General features: G+C 41.9%; 1 protein-coding gene across 2 annotated transcripts in view; it reads left to right on the top strand.

Moving 5' to 3' along the window:
* Positions 1-22,735, top strand: part of SGCD (sarcoglycan delta) — a 378,321-nt gene that overhangs the window by 23,915 nt on the left and 331,671 nt on the right. The window contains exon 1 of one of the 2 annotated variants that reach the window (XM_054079588.1): positions 21,662-21,703. The exons of the other annotated variant lie outside the window; for it this stretch is intronic. The gene's annotated coding sequence lies outside the window, so the exon portion shown is untranslated. Of the gene's footprint in view, positions 1-21,661; positions 21,704-22,735 lie in introns of those variants that run through there. 2 annotated transcript variants of the gene reach the window in all.

Genomic DNA, 22,735 nt, shown 5'->3' with positions numbered 1-22,735 from the left:
CATTGTGATGAGTTGTGAGAAGGACATAGGCTACATTAGGAAAAGTATCAGCTCTATAGATAAGGAACTGTTAACATCCTTACAGTCATTTGTGTTTAAATCTATGCTCAAAAAATCTGACTTAAAACAGGGACGTGTGCAGATGGGAGTAATACAGATATGAGGAGAATGGAGAGCCTGATTTACAAGAGAAGAAGCGTGGCTTGTTGGTCATAGCAAAATGAAGGCTTAGCGGGATTATGATTACTGTCTGTAAAAACATTAGGGAGGAAAAAGGACTATTTGCACCAAAGAACAGTGTTCTCGTAAGAACGAAGGGCCATGAATAAACTCACATTTTAAAGCAAAAGAAATTTTCTAGCCATTAGGACAGGGAGGTTGGAACTGGTTTCTTTTGGTAGGAATGAAAATGAAAACCCCAACTACTTTTAAGTCACAGCTCAGTGAGTTTATGGAGAGATATTACGATGCAGTGCACGTGATAACAGGGATCGTACTTGGTGACCCCAGGGATGACTTCCAGTCCGGGTAAAGATGTAGGAACTCCATTTTGAAGTCCTCATTAAACCTTCTGTGTATTTTTTTCCCTTATCTTCCTTTAAAAAAGGATTATCTTGTAATAAACAGGGTGGTGCCATCTGCCACAGTCTCTGGCACAGAAGGGAGGAATTGCTGTTTCATGTTAGTTAGCTGTATTGAGGAAGATGGAGGAAGGATTTGGGGCTGCTTCCATCTGGCAGTGGGACTGATTGAAGGTGAGAGCTGATCTCTTGAAATTCAGTGAAAGACGATGCGTAAGGCAGATATAAGTTTGGAAGCACCTTAAAAATACAGACCAAGCAGCTTGGGTTTCATGTGGCCTCTGAAGGGAGGTGAGAGGAGGGCTATATAGAAGGGAAGGGCATAGTCTGAAGCGAAGCTAGGAAAATTGTCTTTACAGTGGCATTCTCAGAGGATACAAGCAGAGCAAAATGGCAGTTTTCTGTGTTAAGGAAAAGAAAACTAAAACTGATCCGTGGTGCAAGATGATGAGAGCCTGGGTGGGATCTTTAGGTATGTGGGGAGAAGGATGAGTCTGTTTCAGCAGAGGGAACTGGTGGGATGATACATTGATCTAGTGAGAGCATGCAGGGCAGGTCAAAAATGCTGCCTAGCTGCCAGTGCTGGGAGAAACTGAAATGTTTCTCCAAGGCATTGGTCCACGTCCAGCACTGACTGTGCTGCTTCTGTTCAAATGGAGCAGATTAGCAGAAAAAAAATTAGTTTTTAAAGTATTTGAAGCACAGCTGCTGCAAACTCAGCCCTCTCTTTCTGGAAGAAGAGGGTTCCTGAGAGGCTGGACTCCCTCCTGGGTATGTGCTACCAGACTCCTCTGGCTCTGAGAAGGGACAACTGTGTGCTGAATAACTGTGCTGAGACTGGTCTGAAATTCATGAGAAATTGAGAAAAGGTCAAAAGAAAAGGGTGAAATCTGAATTTATTTGTCTTTTAATTTTTGTCCTTACAGAGTTACATTTTCAGATGCTTCTCTCCAGCCATGAGGGTCAGAGATGTCTTTCATTGAAAGTTGAGGATCCAGAATAGTCGCTCAAAAAGCAGTTCTCAAATATTTGCAAGTGCAGCCTCCTTAAATTAATAGCAGTCACAGATATGGTGGTCGAAAGTACACGTAATGCGTTTTCACACTGCATCATGGTGATGATGGAGTTTTAGGTACTCAAGCAGGTGTCACAAAGTTTGTACTTGCACCACGACAGTGGTGACAAATCTAGTAGATCACTTTACGGGAAGTCTAATTTTCTTACTGCTGTGCATCTTCTGACATCTGCCTCTCCTCTCTCCTCAGCACTCTGTCCAAGCACAGGCTTCCTGTGCTAATGCAGTGTCTGCATTGAGTTACTCCCTGTTCTGTTCTTCCTGAGACATAAGGACTCAGAGCAGCTTCTGGTGCATTTCTGAACTGCTAAAATCTTGATTTCATTTTTCAAATGTCTCTGATGCAGACTCCTCTTGTCTTCCCTGGTCAGGACAATGAGATTTGAATTTTGTAGAGTAGCTGCTATGAAAATGCTTATTGATAGTTACCCACATCCTGTTGTCCTGGTGGCGTTTCTCCTTTATTTTGAGAGGGTTTGTCTGTAGTGCTGTTGATCTAAGATTAAGGAAATTATAAAGAGGATGATTCAAATAGCACCAAAAGCTTTGTGCAGATAGGCTCAGTCAGGCCTTCATTAGCTTAGCTTAAATCACTTGAGGCTACTTTGATTCTGAGTTTCACAGAGGATTTTTGGATTAATTTTCCCACATATCTCCATCCAGGCAAGCCCTAAAAAAAATCATCAACATGCACAGCATGACTTTAGGAAATGAGAAGGATACTTCTAGAGAGCTGAATGACTGAACTAGCTGAATTGCATGAATTATAAATGGGTGTGACCTGAGAGTGGCAGTGGGCAACCACAGCCTTTCCCTCTCCTTCAGAGAACTCTCCCTCTGAGCTGGCAGAGGCTCAGACTCAATACAAGAAAGTGAAGTAAACGAAAAACTAGAATATGGCCTCTGGCAAATATCAATTTTACTTTCTGAGCTTCAAACATCTGCTTGTGTCACTATTTGAGAATCCAGATATTGCCCCTTTTCTCAGTTTCCCAAATGTAAAATAGGGTAAAAGATACTGGTCTCCTTTGGAATGTGTTTTGATACTGGATGTGAGAGAATCTCCAAGAGTTCATTATCACCATCCTGTTAATGCTACTGCTGTAATCATTCTGCAGTTTGCTTTACTGAAGTAATGACCCATTAATATTATTTTGTTGACTGTACAGATGATCTTTCAAAGCAGCAGTCAAATGTGCCATTAAGAACTCCAGACAACTTACTGTCCTAATTCATAAGCAGATGCAACCAGTAATAAATAGCAGATTAAAATGAAGTAATGGCCAAGTAAGTTTTTACATAAAGAGCTATAATCTCAGCTTTGCTGTCTCCCCAGCCATCAGTACATCTGCATGCACCAAGACATAAGTCTGTGGATAAGGAAGCGGCTCCTGTTTCCATTTTTGTGCCTCCATTACTTTTGTGAACATTAAATCTATGTTAAAAAAACCAATCCCCTGGGCAAGCCTCCTGTTCATTCATCCTGTAGACATTGCTGAGAAGTTGGCCAACTGATACATGCAAGTTTTCCATGTAGCACAGCTTTGTTGCAGCTACTGTAACTCCCAAGATCGCTTCTTAGGGATCCCAAGGACTTAACGCAGCTGCTGTCTTCTAGGCTGTTACATGAAAGACCAAGTGTGTTTTAAGAGTGATGTCAAATAGCTAATACAGATGCTGTGTTCCTGATTTAAGAAACACTGATGTACTTTACCTCCCAGTAGGAAGAGTTTTGATAGTAATCCTCCATGCCCAGACACTGCTGAATGTTTCATTAACTGAAAAATGCAAAGCTGGCTTTTCCAGCAGACACTGCAAAGGTGGTGGTGAGGCCTGTGATGTGGGATATTTATTCTGTCTCAGCACAGAAGCTCAGCCAAAAACCTTAGCCAGACAAGCCCAACCCAAAGTAACTCTAACGCAAACGAAGTGGTAATTACTGAAATCTGGGAGAAAGAATGTGCTACTAGTTTACAAGACACATTGTTTTATATTTAGCAGACTAAATACATAATACATTTATACCAGTAAAAAGAATAGTAGAATTCAAAGTATAATAATTCCTTGACTTTTATGTACTTTTTAAAGTAGTTAAGCAGAGGCACAGCAATTAATGGTATCTCTACCACATCTGAAACAGAAAGGAATACACACAGTAGATCATCCCATTGCTTGCTCTTCTGAAAAAGGAGACATCTTGAAAGATCAATTCCCGATGGAAAGTCCTCTTTGTTTTTTGGTATGCTAACTGTAATGGCTGGTCATTTTCAAGTCTTGGGAATCTGAAGCCCCACTGTCCTGTGTGGTGTTGGGTGCACCTAGTGCTGTGTGGTGGAATGGTCAGATTAAGTTACAAGGGCCACATGGGCAGACTCAGCATCGTTTTCATTCTCTCCTTTTTGTTAGTAAATTTCAGAAGTCCAGGAGCGAACACGCCACTTCACCTTCCTTGTTCCCTGACTTCATTCCCATGATCAAAGCTAAAGTAAGTAGGTCTGGGTTTTTCAATAGAGAGGGTCTTACACAGTCACACCTCTTTGTTTGCTGACATAATTGAGGAGAAGACAGCTTTGGGAATAGTGCTTCTTAATTGCTCTCACAGAGGCTTCAAGGCACTCAGCGTAGGGTCTGGCTAAATTGGGCCTATTGTGGATCTGTAAAGCCTTGGTAACAGGAGTCAAAAAAGCCCCAAGCCCTTATGTAACCAGCAAAGTAACCTTCATCTCAGCACCGACTTTTCTTTGCATAAACCTTCCTTTCAATGAACTGGGAGAATGGTGCGGCAGAGGCATTGCTGCCCCATCCCCACGGATCTTTGGTGGGCGCAGAGAAAGAAGCAGCGGAATTGAATCTGAGTATAACTTCTTGCCTATTAAAAAGTTCAACCTTTTAATAACACAGATGTATGGTGGTAAAATCTTCCTTCCTAATGAGTACTGGAGTATAAAAATCACTGTTTCTCAAAAGAGGGCCAGGTTTTAACCTTCTTGAGTTTAAATCAAAGGTTGACTGTGACTCCTCCATCCTTTGCAGTCCAGAAGAAGTCGGCAGAGCTGCTAATTAGAGCACTGGTGCATTCTTTTTTTTTTGTTTGAAACCCTGAAATGAAGGGCAGGTCTGCTCTGCGTGTTGTGACAATGAAGCGAGTTCAGATTCCTTGCTAAAGCTTTTAGATGAAAGAAAGGGAGAAAGGCTTTCTGGGGACAGATTCCCCTGGCCATGGAGTGCATGAGCCTTCACCAACACGGGACAAGACTTAGCGCAGCAGTGTCTTTGCCCTGTGGAACTAAAGGCTAATGCCTGGAACTGGACTCAGATTTTAATGATGCTATTAATATATTCTTGGATTGAACCTCTTCCTCTTTTAGAAACAGGTTTTATTTAGTTCTGCAAAACGATTCTATTTATGCTGTTTAATAGGTAGGACTCAAACATAGTGTTGATAAGTATTCCTAGATTTGGGGGAGAGGGAGATATTTTATGTGACAATGGGGACAGAAGCCTCATTCGTTTTCAGTTGTATTCATTGCAATTTCTTTTGTTTACAAGAGTGCCTTACTCCATCAGAGGTATGGCAAATTGTCTCCTAAAGTCAGCAATGAATTCACTAGGCATACACCTAAACCTTGACAATTATTGTCCTTTGCTATATATTTTTTAAAGCCTTGAATAGCGTTAATCACACAGCTGAGGAAAAGCATATGACCTTCTCTGTATCAATCTTAGAAAGATCTCATGTATTAAGAAGCTGTCTGCCAACAAGAAAACTGAAAATGGCTGAGCAACTCAATAAGTCCCTGTGGTAAAAATGAGATTTAGAGAGACAAGACAGCAGGAGCCCTGATTTAGCTGGGTACAAGTACGTACCTAAAGTTAAATATGTGGTTTCCCTGAGACTGCTCACAGCTTGGTTGCCTGTGCTTGCTTTTGGGCCCTGCAAAGATAAAATACTTGCAAGCAAATACATGAACACATCCTTCTTTCAACCTTATCTTCTGAAGCTGCTTCAAAGCTTATCTTTCCTAGAAGTACATCACAAATATCCTGGCTAGGTGGCTGAAGACATTCGTAGTGTAAGATTGGTTAAGAATTGCAGTTTGCTTGCTATTTTTGTTACTCACTCAGTGCCCCTAACCTGCTTCTAGGGTTGCTGCTTGGTGGAAGCATTATGGGTTGGGGACTACCACTATGTGTTAATTTATTTAACAAAAAAAGAAAAAGTTATCACAGACTATACAGCAATTAATAAGGCGAACATTTAACATTTGGCACATGATTGAATGCCTTTCTGCAGTATATTGAAAAACCTGGCCAGTATTCATATTATAAGAGGGAATTATTATAGTTCAGACTTAAAGGAAACAGTTATTTTTTTGAAAATTCGTATTGCTAGGACTTATCAAACACACAGCTTCAAAGAGAGAATGAGACGGGAGGTTGGGAGGGTTTTTTTTTTTCCCCCCAGACTTTCTCCTTTATTTTGCTCGAAATGACAGCTGAGAATAAACAGTGGCTTTCCTCAAATCTGAAAGGATGAGAGAAATTTTAACAAGGAGAATTTTCTCCCAAGCTTTTGCACGCATGCTAGCAAAAGGAAAGAGTTAACAAGACAATAATGGGATGACTCATCTGTTATGTTTTTTATCTGTCAGGACTTAAAAGGCCTGACATAGTTAAAAAGTATTTTCTCATTAAAAAAGGCTGTTCAAAAAAAAATTAAAACCAAAACCAGATTTAAGCTTTGGGTTTTTTTTGGCAATGGTGTGTAAGTCTCCCTTTTTCTATTTTGGAAGCTTTCTAAAGCTTTTATAATGGGTCTTCAGAATGGCCTTCACTTTTACGGATATTTTAGCTATATTACAGCAATCGGGAACAGGGAACCAACATTCAGTGTGACTGGTTCTCTTCAGTTGCCCAGCAATCTATTTTTGATTCAGTGTCATAGAGCATCATTATCTATGATCTAGAAGAAAATATCCAAATACTAATGACAAAAATGACAGATGACAGAAAAATGAGCAGATAAGTGAATAATAAACCTGTGCTTAGGAGAGATCTGGATCCAGTGAGCAACGAGACTCATTTGAACGACACAGAAAATATGAGGTCCAGGAACCAAGAAAATAGGTCATGCTTACTGGCTGAGGGGACTGTATTTTTGAAATTATAAACACCTCAATGTGAGCTGGCTGCAGTGTCTGAGAAATTAAATAGAAACCTTGAATGTGTGAACAGGGGAAGAATGAGTTCATGCAGATATTGCCACTATATAGGGAAATAAAGGCGGACTATTTTTGTGGCACTGTGACAAATTTAGAAATGCTTCTGAAAAAAAAATATATTGCAAGAATGGCTTGAGTTCTAGAAGTCCTGGCTTACAGACTGAAAGTGGTTCCATCTCTTTAGATTCTCCAAGAGGCTTTGGGAGCAATCTTACAAGTGCTATCACTAAGACTTCTGGCAGCAGAGGACCTTTGGATGTCAGAACAGAAAAAAAGGCAAATAGTTTTAGTAATCAACACTGGAACAACGTACCACAGGCTACGGAGGATTTCCTAACATTAAATCCATTTTTCAGATGGATTTGGGCATCTTTCTAAAAATCATAGTAACATTCAGCCCAAAGCTGTGGGATCTTCACTACCGTCGCTGCCTGGGGGTTCCTCTGTTCGCCTCTGAACACCTGAAGCTCTTGGCTCATCCTGTAGATCCCCATCCATAGTGTCTTTCTTAGACTACTCCTACCCACGAGCCAAGAGACAGAAGCACATTTGTGTGTTTGTTCAGCTTGGGGAAGAGAGGATGCAGTGCAGTGGGGAGCTCTCTCTGCTGCCTTCAGGGTGCGAGAACCTCCAGGGTCTGGCTGTACCCGCCAGCTCTGCACTCTACCTGCAGCAGGCGGAGGGAAAAGACCAGGCATTGCCTGGCTGTGGCCATCAGTCCTGCTGCCTCTCACCATCTGGAAGCACTTGACTGGGTTCTTTTAGGCTAATATAAAGCACTTTATGTTAGGAAATCAGTGATGGCAAGCAGATAAGTCCTTCCTTTTTGTGGTAGACAGAGACTATTAAAATTATTCCTGCTGAAAAAAAGTGCCCTTTTAGAAAAGCATTTCGGATTTAGGGACTCTGCATAGTCCTTCATCTGTCAGCTTCCTCCTGCATTTCTCACATTTGATGGTTCCCTGCTTTTAGATTTGTTTCTGCCTGGCTATCCGTTCCCGGTCTCCTGTGACTCATACTTAGCTGTACGGTACCACCGAGAGCCTCTCCAAGGTGGCAGCACGCTGTACGTGGGACCCAGAGGAATTCTGCTACAACCCTTTTAAAAAACAACAGCATAAAATAAATTAGAGAAACAAAGCGGCTTTTGGGATGGCTTGATGCTTAGGGTAAAAGACACAGCGAGGACAAGTTAACCGATTCAGAATGAGTTTTGCCCCACCTGAAGTAAATGAAACTGTTCTTGAGTCACAATATATGCTCAGGTACCAGCTCCCATCCCTCCTCTTGCCCTCCAGTCTTTGTTTCATCTTCAAAACCAGAGCATTAGAGTTGCATATTTTAAAATTACTGATAACCTGTTGCTCGCTGCCTGGGCACATGGTCAGAAGTTGCAGCTGACTGATGTTCATAGCTGCTCTGGAGCTGATGGAGCAAACAGTAGAAGCACATCATATGCAGGAGAGAGTGGCCAAACCATACATCCTTCTGGGTTCAGCTAAGGGATGAGGATAATGAATGATTTACCTTTAAGCGGAATTAAAGCTCCGATACCATGATTTTCATACACGGCCAGGAACCTAGCAGACAGATCCAGCCAAGCACTGTCAGTCTCACTCTTCCTCCTCTCTCTTCCCCTGATGCACTCCCAGAGAAGCACAGACCCTTTGGGATGCAGTGGTTACTACACAAGTAATCCAGTGATACTTTTACAAGTAAGCCTCATGTCTAGTAGTAGCATGTACCAGAGCTGGCATGAGGGGATAGGAGGATCTGCCACTTAGAATAAATTATTTGGGAGAGAAATTTAGTGTTTAATATGTTTGTAAAGAGTCTGGTGAGTGTCTGGGTACTCCCTGGGCAGAGTAATAATTGCACTTTTGCTTTTCTGTTTTATATTTATAATCCAGAACAGCTAGCCCTTGAGTAAGCATAAACTGCACTTCCATCATATTTTCATTTGGGTTATGAATATTTCACACACCTGCAGTCTCAAAAGCACATAATTGCAAAACCACACTCAGACAGGGACTGAATAAACACTGTTGCTGATTCTTAATGAGCCATTAATCAGATGTTTAACTACAGGTAATTCCCTTGAGTCCCAGTGTCCCAAGAAAAATCTGTATTCCCTCTAAGCCATAGAGAAGCAGATGACTTATGAACAGGAAATTGCACGCTGCAGGCTGAATGAACAACATTGGCTTCCCATGGCAACTCCTAATGGTGGAAGGTAAAAATTTTTAATTCCATTTGAGTGTCTAAGTCTCACTGCCATGAGCCACGGGCTCCAAAGTCATACAAGGACTTTGTAGGAGCTGAAGATTTCTATTTCAGTTTTTGAAAAGTACATTTTGGCAAAAGCTGGTAAGATGCTCTGATTGCCTCCTGTCAGTCAGCGTTACCTGCTCTTCATGGATGGGAGTAACACAATGACTCTTCACACAGTGTGATGTTCTGCTCTGGAATTCACTATCAAAGGAGAGTGTGTATTGTAGCTGCATTTTAGCAAAGGATGGATAATTTTATGGTCACTGTCATTTGTAGCTTTGCATGGCAAATTAAGGATAATAAAAACATGCATTTTGGAGTGTACAGCTTCTGCAGGGCTTTGGAAAGAAGCTGGACCAAAATGGACCTTTCTTTCATGGGAAAAATAACAATTTCCAAATTTTGTTTAATTCCAAATAAGCTCAGTGCTATATTTTGAGCATGAGATGGTGTGCTGAAAAGTCTTGGTTGAGCATCACTGCAGTCTTCCACAGGAACAGAGCAATGTGTTCAAGTTTAAAAAAAGAAAACACAGGTTTTCCTAATTTCTAAACTGGTGTTAAAATGTGGCTGGTTTCATTCCCAGTTTCACTGGCAATAAAATGTCATATTGTGCTAAGACAGCTAGGTGAGTTACTGATGTTCATGACAGATCTGCTGTAAACAGCATTTTGTAAAGGACACGAGAGTCTTAAGATCCTGTTCTCTTCGTAAAGCAGTCATGCAATTTCACGTTAGCCAAGCAGTGAATATAGTTGATTTTCCTCTGAAGACTATGCACATGGAGATGAAGCCAACCTACACATGTTAGATATTAGAAGAGCTCCAGGTTATTAACTATGGAGAACAAAAGATTCTAGATGATCTCTCCATCTGTTTCTCCCTCCTGTGCCAGAGACACAGTGTAGTAGACCGTATCTTAACAGACATTTTCCAGGTGGAAAATGTGCATACAGGAAGAGTGTGCAACAGCTTCTCTCTTTCCCAAAGTATAAGCTCCTTCCATTATAGCCGAAGGAGCCATATCTCAACAGCAAACATCCATAAAGCTGACAGTAGGAGTCTCATTCATGCTTTTACTCCCTGGATGTTACTTCCTCAAAGGACGCTCAGTTTAGCAGAGTAGTTCTGTAATAACTTATCAGTTAAATACTCATTAACACTCCATGCCCGCCTTTTTTTGTGGGGATGTATACAAGGGACTGCTTGAGGGAAGAATGACAGTGCTTGCGCTTGCCTTCTCGCAGAGGGACTCCATACAGCTGCACTCCTGTCTGTATTGCCCTCTTCCTCAGAAACCTTTGTAGAGACTGGACTGGAGGAGGCAGTAGGAAGATACTGGGCAGCCAGGCACTGAACTGTCCCAAAGTCCTAGCAGACCTGGAAAGAAATAGCTGGAGAGGATACGCGGGTTTTCCTGCAAGTGAAGTCTGCCCAGAGGCCACCAGCAGAGCTGCCCTGACAAACGTGTCCCACCAACATGTGTGCTAAGAACATCTATGTGAGACAAATAAGGTAAGTTAATTTACAGAAGAGGTGTTATTCTTCATCCTTTCCCATGGGAAGTGTGGCTTGTTGTGAACAGATGCTAGACACGCTGCTGCTCTGCAGCTTGGGGTGCTGCAGCAGAGTCAGTGGCTGTAACACATAACAACTCCAACTTAAACTCTCAGGTGCAATCACCATCTTTATTTCCACTCTTACGTGGTGCCTGGCAAGGCACAAAGCAAGTTTCAGACCTGCAATCTCCCCTTCTGCTGAACAGAGGTGGTGAAAGGCCTGCCACTTCAGAGCCCTACAGCTGGGAGAAGCAGTGGCAGATGTGGACTTTTGATCGCATCCTGGTTTGCTTCTCTCCTGAGCTCACCTGCTGCTGCCTTCGATGGCAGCTGATGAGTGTGATGCTTCATTGGCTGATGAAGTTTCTCATGGTTCTGGGGCTTGTGTTGTTTCCTCCTGCTGCAAATGAGGCAACTTCTCGGGCTGAGGAGCATGCTGTGTGGTAAGGAGGTGAGGATGTGATAACGGGAGCAGATGACACTAAGTAATGAAACAGGCTCTACTGGCTCCAGAACCACTCAGTTCAGTAGGATCTGTGTGGCCATTTTGTGTGCAAACAGGGGTGAGGTGCTCTGGAAGAAGCTAATGAGTGGATGTCTAAGTCTTATTAGGCTTTTCTTGATGAAACAGCTTGTCATACAAATCAGAGGATATATCATTCATCATTGCTGAGTTTACCTGCCAAAAGAGAGCTACAAGTTTTCTTTGTTGTACCTACAAATCTTAAAGTTCTCTGTGATCTGTCTAGATGGTTCCTCTCTCTCTGAAAAAAAAAAGTTTTGTATCTAATAAATAATCCTTTGGAATACTTACAAAAGATATATAAATGCCAACACTTCCTCTAAAGACATAATTCAGTGTCTTAAAATCAACATACGCACACTGGGTGACTGGTCGTGAATATTCTCCCTAAACTCGAATCCAGCCAGGCAGACCAGCAGGTTGCTATGCAAATGGCTGAAGAGAGATGATCTGCCTTCATTGCAGGCTTAATTTATCAGCTAGATTTATTAGATTTTTTTATTATTATCGAATGAATTATTGCATATCCTATTTTTCCTATGTCAACAGCTGTGTCCAAGATAAACACAAAAAAATCAAGGCCAGGTGACTCAAAGCCTAGTGCCACTTCCCATGTACAAGACAAATATTTGCAAGTATCCGTTAGAAACTGCATCCACTTGCTGGTTTGTATCTACTATCAGCTGATCCTGAAAGAAAAGACAGCAAAACAAGCACAGCAGGTAAGAGTGAAACTCTCTCCCAGGACAGGCATGGCTGAGCTTGGCATTGCTTTCTGTCACATGGCAGGTCAGCCACAAAAGATGCTCCCCAGCATCTCTCCTCCCTCGCTGGGGCCCTACCCAACATTCTTTGTTCTTCATGGTCGCCCAGGGACTGGGTGCAGAAACACAGCACAAAAAACTAAGTGTTAGGGACTGGAATGGCGCTCCTGAAAATGATGTGAGATCTTAACAGAGATAAAAAAGAGCAGGCAAAAATGACATCGTGTACACCATGGCTTGAGTAGCCTCTGCTGCACCCTGGGTGTTGCCAGTAACGTTTCAGAACTGTTTGGAGATACACATAACTGAGTGTCCTTCATCTTTAACTCTACAGTCCCATAAAATGATCCTCTTCCTGTAGAGCCTGACTGCACATAATTAATTTTTGCCCCTTCTAAACTGCAGGTTAGGAGTTCCCCTAGCTCCTGCACCTGAGAATTGAAGAGAATAATCTAAATTCTAATATCCAGTTATAGACAAGTCATAAGACCTAAAACCACCTTAATATATAATGAATATAATGTTTAACACATAACCAAGAAATATGTTTAGTATTGTTAGATCAAAGATAATAAAATTAACTTATGGGCTACTGAAATCATAGCAATTTGGCATCTTGTCTTTGCAACACAGAACAAAAGAAATCAATATTTTAATTCTGATTTTCAAAGCGTCTCCAAGACGTATCTACCATTATTGAGGCATTTTGCCTGCATGCTTTTTTTGGACATCTGTTTATTTTTCCCCTCAAAACACAGATGTTTGCCCTTTATTGTATTCATATGAACAGACCAGGCAGATAAACATTCAGCTGCTTTGTGCATGCGAGAACAACCTTTTTGCATGTAACAGAAGGAAAAACCAGCCCAATAACAGAGGAAAGTGGGATTTGAAGTATCCTTCCCCCCAGAAAAAAAAGGAAAAAGAATGTGTGTGAATATGCATTCAGTGATAGATGCCTCATCTCTGAGATTTTGGCCCTTTAGCATAAGATTGGTGTGGAACAGTTTTCAGTTTTGTCATTCTGTTGGGCTTGTCAGAAATGTTCCCGTCCTAGCAAGGAGGAAAAGCTGGTGTCTGGCTCAGCAGGCAGCAAAGCAAAGCACCAGAGACTTGAGGAAGTCTGATATGTCTTCCTTACAGTACAGCCACTTGGGATTTCAAGCCACAAGACTTTTTATTGTTCATATGTTGTCCTTTCCCTCAAATGGGAACGTTTGCTCCCCTTGATCCTTTTTGGGTCCTGCTCCAAATATTGTTCATTCACCTTTAATTTCAAGTGTCTACTTATCAGTGCAGGAATCCCTCAAATACTTAAGGAATACACACGAAGGCAAATAGATGATCACAGGCTGCTGCACGCGCACAACTGGCAGAAGCGGGGCAAAAGTTTGGGCTATGCGTAGCGTAGGGATTTAAGGAACAGTGTTTAATTTTGAGCTAATTTTAAAATAATGGAATTTGATTTTCTGTGCTCCTAATTCTACCTAAGTGAACAATAGAATGAAATTCCTTTAGAGCAGGCATACTGCAACCCTGAATACTCAAATAGAGTTGGAGTGTCACCAAGGCCTGAGCTTGCCTACGTAAATAAGCTCCAGCAATCCCCAGATGCCCACGAAACTGAACTCCAGGCATCACTTACACCAGCACAGAAGAAAACAGAATCAAGGCCTTTGTGTTCAGTAATTTTGACACACTAATGTATTCAGCTCTCAATCACCTAAGCATCAAAGCAATTAAGCAAAGGTTTTCTGCAGTGCATCTTAATTGTGCAGTCTTCATTGCAGATGATAGATGATCAAGCTCACATGGCAATGCAGAGCACGAGATAGGGATGTCTGTCCCCTATCCAGTTACATCCTCTTGGTTCAGTGCTCTCCTTCCTTGCAGAGACAGCAGATGGTGCTCAGGGACATGTACCCTTGACCTGTTTCCCATTCAGTGTCTTTGATCCCATTATTGGTACTGTTTGACCTTGAAACACCCTTTATTTTTTATTTTTAAGTAGATTAGGAAGAAAGCTTCTTGGAGGGCTTAAAAGACTGTATGCTAAAGATGATTTCTGCAACCTGATACGGATTACCATAGTTACTCTGTCTGAGCATGGCAGCTTTCCAACTCCTCTGCCAGGAATGATCTAAAAGCTTTTCTTTTATTGTGTCTTGAGGTGAGAGTCTGGCTTTAAAAATCTTTCAGACTTCTAATTCTTTCCTCCAGTTTGTTGGCAGGGAGAGTCCAGCACTGCTCCATCTGATGTCCAATACTGCTGATAACCTACAAATGATGCGTTCGGGATCTCTGATTGTGCATGTCCAATCACTTAGTTAATTGAGAACACAGAGAGCTGCAGCTCATGGCATGCCGATTATCTCTCTGATCTCTTATTGCTCCAACCTCTTTCCAGGCATATTGTTTAGGGCTGATGGCATTCTTCTTTCTACATGGAACGTGCATTTGCTGGGCCAGATCTGTAGTTAGCAAGAGCAGCGGAATGTAAAGGGCAGTCTCTTGAGTCTTGTTATCTTCTTACGCGCAGTAATAGCACAGTCTGCATGCCATTCATGATTTTTATTTAATAGAGTTTCCTGGTGTGTATTTTAGGATTCATTTAAAAATACATCAGTGATGAGCAGGGTAGGAAGAAGAAACTGAGCCAAAAATTCTCTCTAAAAGCAGACCAATAACTATCTTCTTCTGCCTGCAGCTGACATTTAGGAGTATTCTTAAATCACTTAAAGTGATTTTTAAAAATCACTTCCAAAAAAAGGAGTCTGAGAGATAGACTGTTGGGTGGATTGCCTCATGCCAACACGAGACAGGTGAAGAAATCGAGTCCTAAGTTAATGTTGAATTAATGTTGATTAGTGACTAGCGTGAAACTGAAAATGGCAGACCGTGTGTGGAATATCTCAGCATCACTTATGACATTTTTTTAATGATGAAAAATCCAGGTTGCTTTATATAGCGCAAATTTCTTCCTTGGGATTTTAACTGAGGCTTTGCAGTAGAGTTGTCAGTATGGCACTGGACCACCACTCGGACCACATCTGGGGCACGCAGCATTTTTTGCACCTGGTGTCTCTATTTGGCAGGTCCGAGATCTCCCAGGAAGCTGGCAACCAAGGGACAGACCTGTTTCTCCCGATCTCTAATCAATTCGTTATCCATGAGACTATTTTTTATCCTGCCGTACTGTCTGGAAATGATAAATTATTGCTCTGGATAACAAATACATTCTTGTTCTTCCTCCCCACCACTTACCCCTTGATCATAGTGTTGTCCTTCATAGCTTCAATAGTTGGGTTAAAGTCTCTGCAAAAACTCAGGTCACAGTGAAATGTCAGCTTGCAAAACCTGTCCAAAACGTCTGGATTGCTGATACAGACATGCTGCACATTCATCTATCTCCCTCCTGAAATCAATAAGTGTGCTCAGCTCCCCATACGAGGGGTCCTAGCAACACCTTCACTGTAAATGTTCTACTCTGATCTTTAGTTTTGGCCCAGTGTCCTTGGGCGCTGACGGCACTGCTGTCAAGGCTGCGCGCTGCAGAGAACACTGGAGCTGGTTCAGCCATTTACCATCAGGTAAATGATGCCCAACGCTGAAGCCCAGCACAGAAGACATTTAAAATGCAATGAATATTTAAAACAAACAAAAAACAAGCCCTCAAGCATCCTACTTTTCCAAATCCTGAGAGCAGTGACCAAATGCAGACACAGGTAGTTTTCTTAATTAAAATTAAGGGGTTTTTACCATTTCCATTCTTCTCCTTTTCCAGCAGCACCGCATTTAATGCCTGTAGCAAGGTTCATCACCCGGAGGCTGTTTTTTTATGAGATTTGACAAAGATCATTCAGAAGTCAATATTTTGCTAAAAGCTAAGTGATAAGTCTAGTGGCTTGCATACAATTACTCCTTTTCTTTTATGCCTTTCCCCCCTCCTCCCCCTTTTCATTGGGGTTTTGAGTTACTGACAGCAGAGCAAATGAGGTATGCTCGTGAAGTATGAAGGCTTCAGTTTCGTACCTTGCTTTGCTCCCTGCCTCAGCTTCATTTTGCATGATTTCTGAATAACAACAGGAGTTCTGAGAAGTCATTTTGTCTTTATGTGCAAAACATACAGCTCTCCAATGATTTCCTTGAGGTTTTGTTATTGTTTGATGAGGTAGGCAACAGCAGCTCTGCCAGGACAAAATGAACTTGTTTAAAGGAGTATGGTGGGAAATGGGCAAAGCGAATGAAGTTCACAGATACCTTTAATCTCCTTCACATACCCTGGTCTGAATAAAAAGAGGTGGATTTTGGTACAAAGAAATTTTTGTCTTTTGGATGGACTTTTCACGGAAACCAGGCATTAAAATCCTCTTGGCAGCTGTATCCCTTCCTAAACTTGTCCATCCTTCAGCACATAAAATTATGGCTCTATCTTTGCATTAGTGTAATTAAACAGCAGATGTATCTGGGCCCTAAATCAGCAGATCATGTGCAGCAATGGCTGTGTGCTGGCAGGTACGCACAGAAATGCCACAAGTCACATTTTTTCCCTTTTGGTAAAGTTGTTTCTGAGTTTTTGCAAAGCAAATTATACTGAAGAGTTTTGATTTTGCTTGTCTGTTTACCTTACAAGTGCTAGTGAAGCATTTTAAGTGGGGCAGATGTGAAAGGGGTGCTGAGAGGAGCGGGATTCTGTACCCCTTGCACTAGGCATCTGGTCCCATCAAAGCCCAGTTTACCTGTGAAACCTTCCAAAAGGGAGCAAATCCAGTCTGGTCTCCCTGAAAGTAAAGAGCCGGCTCATGAATAAGCTAATACTCATCCGGTCATACAGAACGTATCTATATCAATTTTAGAGAGAAAGTTGTCACGCAGAAGTATTGCCTAACTCTCAAGCAGGCTAGTTAGTTCATAATAATTTGGGGTTAAATTATTCAAAAGCTGATGCAAAAGAAAATTAGTAAGTAGTCTAAACGACATGGCTTTATGGCAAACTTTATCAAAGAAACCTAATTTTCACTCTCTGATTATGTTACATGTCTGGTTGACAAAAAACCGATTGTATAAATGTAGTGCATTTAGACTTTTGTGAGGCATTTGACTTGGCACTGAATGGCATCCTGATTAAACATTAGCACTATTCAGTAACATTAGAATATACATTAAATGCATTAAGAAGTGCCTGACAGAACTCAACAAGTAGCTGTGAATGGAAAGACAGCAGTTAATGGATCAGTGGCTTCTGGGGCACCTTAGAGTTGACTGTCAGTACCTAAGCTCTCCATTATTTGTATCAATGATCTGCAAAAAAAACCACAAGATGAAAAGTTTTTGCAAAGCACAAAGATCAAGAGAGTGTTCTGCAGTGAAAAGGAAAGGAGACTGGCACCGGGAAAGCTGAATCTTTGGTAAAGAGGATGGGAAATCCATCAAATCCATGTTGGTCTGTGCAAGGGCAGAGCCCCGCATGCGAGAGAGGAGGTAACGCTCATGGGGTGAAGGGAGCAGTGCTCCAAAAGGCCTCTGTGCAACGATCCCGCTCTGGTGACCTGACAAAAGGAATTTATATGGCCTTTAAATATATAAACAAGGGAGTAGTGAATAATAGGAAAGGAGGAAATTTTACTCTTATGTGCAACTTCGTTAAAGCCAGGTCTCAAATACCAAAATACCGTGCTGAAACTTTGAAAAGATATGGAAAAGTTGGAGAATGGGTAGGAGGGAATGGCTACATTATTTGAGAGTTCGAGGAAATGTTTTATGATACGATGGTCTTGAAGGCTCTGTGTGTTTCATTAATGAAAAAAAAAAAAAGTCTGAGGTGATATTTTTGTGTGTGAGTCTGTTTCTGGGAAGAAAATGCTCTGTCCTGAAAGGAAAGTGAAAGAAGAGCTCGTATCTGAAAGCTGAACCAGGCATTGTTAGATGAGGTGTGGGGTTTGGTGGGTTTTTTTGTGGTTTAGTTTTAACTGGGAGGTGATTTTAGCCATTAGAGCAAATTATCCAAGAGAAAAAAAGAAGTCTCTACTTTTTGAAGGCTCCAGGTTAAGACTTGCTGCTTTTCTCCACTATTGACTTTCTTGGGACTTACCACTCTCTTTGATTAGAAATAGCTGGGTAAAATACAATGGTTTTATATGAGGTCAAAAGGAGTTCTAACGAGTCTCCCAGGTCTTCAAACTTGATGAAAATATAACTGTATGTGAACACACTGATACTAAAAATTATCTTAACCTGATGTTGAATGGAAAAACCCTACCGGTGTTACTAGCTTCCTCGTGTGCGACAGTTGTTGCTCATACATTTTTAATGTTTTAATCTGGAAAGCTCATTGACATTTTGTTTTCAAACACACGGTGCCTCTCAGCAATGGAGTGCATTTGTTCCCATAGCTGCACCATCTGGGGCAGGGAGAGCGATGAGGCTGCCGGGGAGTGCTCTGCCCCATCCAGCTGCAGCAGCTTGGCAGGGGTTCTCCAGGTGCCTGAATTGCTCCACCGGCATCAATATGGTTTGTGCTGAACTAATGTCAAGGCCGTCTTAGGCTGCTTCAGCACAGTCGAGGCTCACTTTCTGCTTGGGAATACCAGCAACGATAGGCAAACCTGTGCTAGAAGGAAGAGATTAATGGTGCAAACCTGATTCCAGCATCAAGCTTTAAAGATTTAGAGGCGAAAGGAGTAACTACAGATATGAAAAATGTCAAGAAGTATTTCTCATCAGGGAGCAGTCCATGAATTCACCATGGCTTGGCCCAGCTCTTTCTGCTGACTAATCCATGCTGTGCTAGGGCTCTGCTGCTGATGTTAAAGCAGCCCCCTTGTACTGAGTCTATGCACAGGCGTGAACGTCTCCTTGCTCTTCAGCTGTTAACCACTCTGAACATCACTGCTCTTTACCAAAAGTTACCCATTTGGACACAAATTCTGCAGTGCTCCCACTACCACAGCCTTGTCAAGCGAGGACTGCTGCCTTCTTGCAGCTGAGCTCCCCCACCCGGGCACAGACCTAGCAAAGGTTTGGCTTAGATGGTCTCAGCTACGGCCTCAGTGTAGGTTATTCTTTATGGCTTTCCCCTCATGCTGGTACTGTAATGACTTACACCTTTCCAGCAACTAAGCCTCAAATGCATCCTCATGTCACGTAGCTGGCAGTGACCTCATAGACCTCAGTTACTACAATTCCAGGCACCAGGCACAACGTGTTCCAAGGCCAGTACCTCTAAATGGGAAGGAGGGAAGTGTTGCAGGGGGAGCCTTTAAATTCTGAAGTGAAACTATAATTAGCTGTAATCGTACCCGGAGTAACTTCACTGCTATAATTCTCAGCAGGAAAACAATTACATTGCAGCAGTATAACCAGACAGACACGCTGTAAATACAAAATATCCTTTGGAAATACATGCTCCATATTCTAAATACATTTTGAATTAAGGCAAACAATTCTTTTCTAATTGGGATTCAAGGCAGACATTCCAAGGGGCTTGGGTTTTCTTTCTGCTCCTACTTTTTTTTGTTTAGCAGACATATAAAGGCGCTCTGTTAGTTAATATGTTACCGGCACAGTTAGGCTATATTTGGAGGAATGGCAGGGGAGAACTGAACCTCGCACTCGGTCGCTAACTCCCTGTTGCAGGTGGTTACTTCTGTCCTTCCAAAATGAAGGTGGGTGTGAAGAGAGGGGTTGGGTGGGTTTTTTTTTGCAGCGGAGAGGGCAGCGAGACTCCTGAAGCACTAAGCCAGATCTACTGCTGATATTTAAGCGATGCAACTCGAAGGCTACAGCTGATGCAATACCCTCGGTGTGCGCTGGTCACTAGAGGGGAATAGAGGACCGCAGAGCGCGTGGGTCAGTCTGAAAACTGCAAATGCTTCGGAGTTTGTCTTCCTGTAATCCTGCTGCCTCTGCTATAGCAGAAGCTGGAGAAGCAGCTGGGTATAGAAGGGAAAGGACCCATGGTTTTGTTTTTCTATACCTTTAATTGTTGGAGAAGGTCCAGCGTTGATATTAGGGACATGTTGCAATCCTTTCCCCCTTACATTCAGTACCTGGCAGATGGCCACGCTAAGTACTAAGATGTTGATTTGCAAGCAGTTATTTTTAATTATTGAGCTTGAATATGTTTCTGAACACTGTTCAGGGAGTCTAGAACATACATAAGTACAATTTTTAGGAGCTTTTTTCATCTTTTGAGGGGGTTTATGCAGTAAATATCCCTAAGCTGCTCAAAGAAGGAAAATTTGACCACTTATTGCTGCGAGGTCCAGCCCCTCTTGAAGAAGGGGAACCAGACAGTTGGGGAGAGTTTCTTAGTTTCTGCCATCCCTTGTCCAGTTCAATGAGAAAAAGTGTGTGTGGGGAAAGAAAGACCTTTAAAAATGAATTTGAAAATCTACAGAGTTCTCTGGGAAGAGAGGTTATCTACTTTATATAGATTTTAAAAAACATTCTTCTACAATCCATGCAATGAGATGGTTTTATATACCTTTGGGAAGTTTTTTATTATCTGTTGAATTCTTCAGGTGTTTTTTCTATGAGGGAAAGAGACAGGTTTATGTGGTTATATCGTTTCACCATTGTCTTTAATAAGAGTGACTAAGTTGTAGAATTTAAGGACAGTAGGGTGAGATAAGGTTAAGAACTGTGAGTGCCAGTATCTGTCACAAATGGAAGTACACAGTATTGCCCAAGGCAGAAGATCAGGACAATGCCGTTCTTCAAAGACAGAAATAACCAAAATTTCACATTTTGGGAAAAAAAAGTGATAATAAAAACGGAGAGAGAGACAGGAAAGGAATAAAAGAGGGATCTTCCAGAGATCACAAAGCCAAACCTGGCAGCTCTTTACTGCAGCTTTCAAAAGTTTAGAAGTGCACCCTATAAGGATTGGGGGGCTTGGGGGCATGGCTCGGGGTGTGTGTGTGTGTGTGTGAAATCAGGCCCCTAGCACAGACCGAAGGGTTGTATTTGTCACTGCAAGTAATGACTGTGAAGCAAACAAAGGGGAATCCAGCTGATGTTTAACAGCCACTAAGCTACTTCTGCCTCCTATCTGGAAGCTTATAAAGGGAACAAGTGATAGGTTTCTCTTTTCCCCCTTAGCAGGTTATAAACCCGAGTTTCCTCTAAATATACTCGGTTTCCATGCTTATTCTTTCTCACTGTGCGTGAGTAGGGAAGAAGGGCTCAAGATGGAGCTTTAGATTTGTAGTAATTGAATTTCCATTCACGTTTCCAGTGAAAACACTAGTTTGCATGTACTAGAGCAGGAACTTGCAAGAACATGATCACTGTGTACATGTGTAAAAGTACAGACATATGTATCCATACCACAAATACAAACAATCATACTTCTCCTATACTTCTCTTAGAGATTTTGGTCTGAAGAGAACACCAATTTTCTTGTGTATTTTTCTTCTTTACACTGTCTTCTCTCCTCTTTGCTTAGAGTAACAGGAAGACAAAAAGTACCTATAGAGGAAAACAAGCAATTGTCATTACGTATTGCCTATATATATACACCGTTAGCTTCACACAAAAGATGACTCACTAGCAGCAGGTGTCCTGCTGTTATGTTAGGCAGATTAGTAATGATAAGGAGGGGGGCACTCTCCCTATATGGCATCCCCAAGAGAAGCTAAAAATAGTTCAGAGACTTCCAGCAAAGTAAAAGTAGATGTGGGCTTTGAACGAAGTCTGCTTCTGAAGGTAAGAATCAGAGCTGATCTGTTTAATCTGCCATTCTTTCTTTTTTTTTACTTTCTGGGTTTTTTTTTCTTTTTCTGTGTGAAGCTTGCCTTGGCAGTAGATCGGCAAATGTTATCTGGCATAAGACTGGAAGTTTGGGATTATAAACAGCTGCTTTCCGTGTTTGTGGGAACAGGGTGGGGATTGACCAGTTAAAGGAAATCAGTGTAACAGACAGCCTTCACAGCTGAGGCAGAGAGAACAGAGGAATGTGTCTTAGAAATAGTTAGAAATAGTTGCCTTGTTTTATCCTCTCTTTTTTTTCCTTTCTCTGAGTTAGAGAATCTGAATGGCATATGAGCAATCACAGCATGTGACTCTGCTCTGAGTAGCAGGCGAGTTATTGCTGGTAGTTACACCCACCACGATACAACTCCAGTAAGCAAAGTTATCTGCAAAGTTATTGTAGCAGCAGAATAGGAAAAGAGGAACTGTTTGTATTTACAGGATACATGAAAATGAGGGTTCTACGTGCGCTCCATGGAAGTGTGGCTTGGGGGAGCTTTTCAGACTTGCTGGGAAATGTCAGTATGTCCATATACTCAGGCACACTGACGCGCAGACCACCGCGTAAGAGAAAAAGTACTCTTTCAGAGGAAAACTGTAGAGGGTAATTTCATGTATATCTCTGTGTGCGTATCCATGTGCATCCACTCCTGTGTGTATGCAGAGATATTGCCAGTTGCTGCACTGCAGAAAAGCCCCACAAACCTTGTGCTGAGCCACCACTTACATGGCTTTGTGCAGCACAGAAATAGAGATGCAAGAGCTGAGTCTCACTTCTGAAAAATGAGATACAAGGGCTGCTCGTTACATCAGAATAACATCACGAGTTGTGATGGATTTTCTCTGATTTTTTTGAGTGGCATCATCAGCATTGACAACAAGTGACTTCTGCATTGTGGAAATGGGACAAAAATCTGACAGCTCTGCACAGGACATCTCTGGCGACAGCGGTGTGCACCGCACACCCACACAAACTCCAAGCCCTAG

The sequence above is a fragment of the Cuculus canorus genome, chromosome 14, assembly GCF_017976375.1.
Source record: "Cuculus canorus isolate bCucCan1 chromosome 14, bCucCan1.pri, whole genome shotgun sequence".
NCBI lineage: Eukaryota > Metazoa > Chordata > Aves > Cuculiformes > Cuculidae > Cuculus > Cuculus canorus.
The sequence above is the reverse complement of the archived record's forward strand: the minus strand, read 5'-3'. Positions and strand labels throughout refer to the sequence as shown.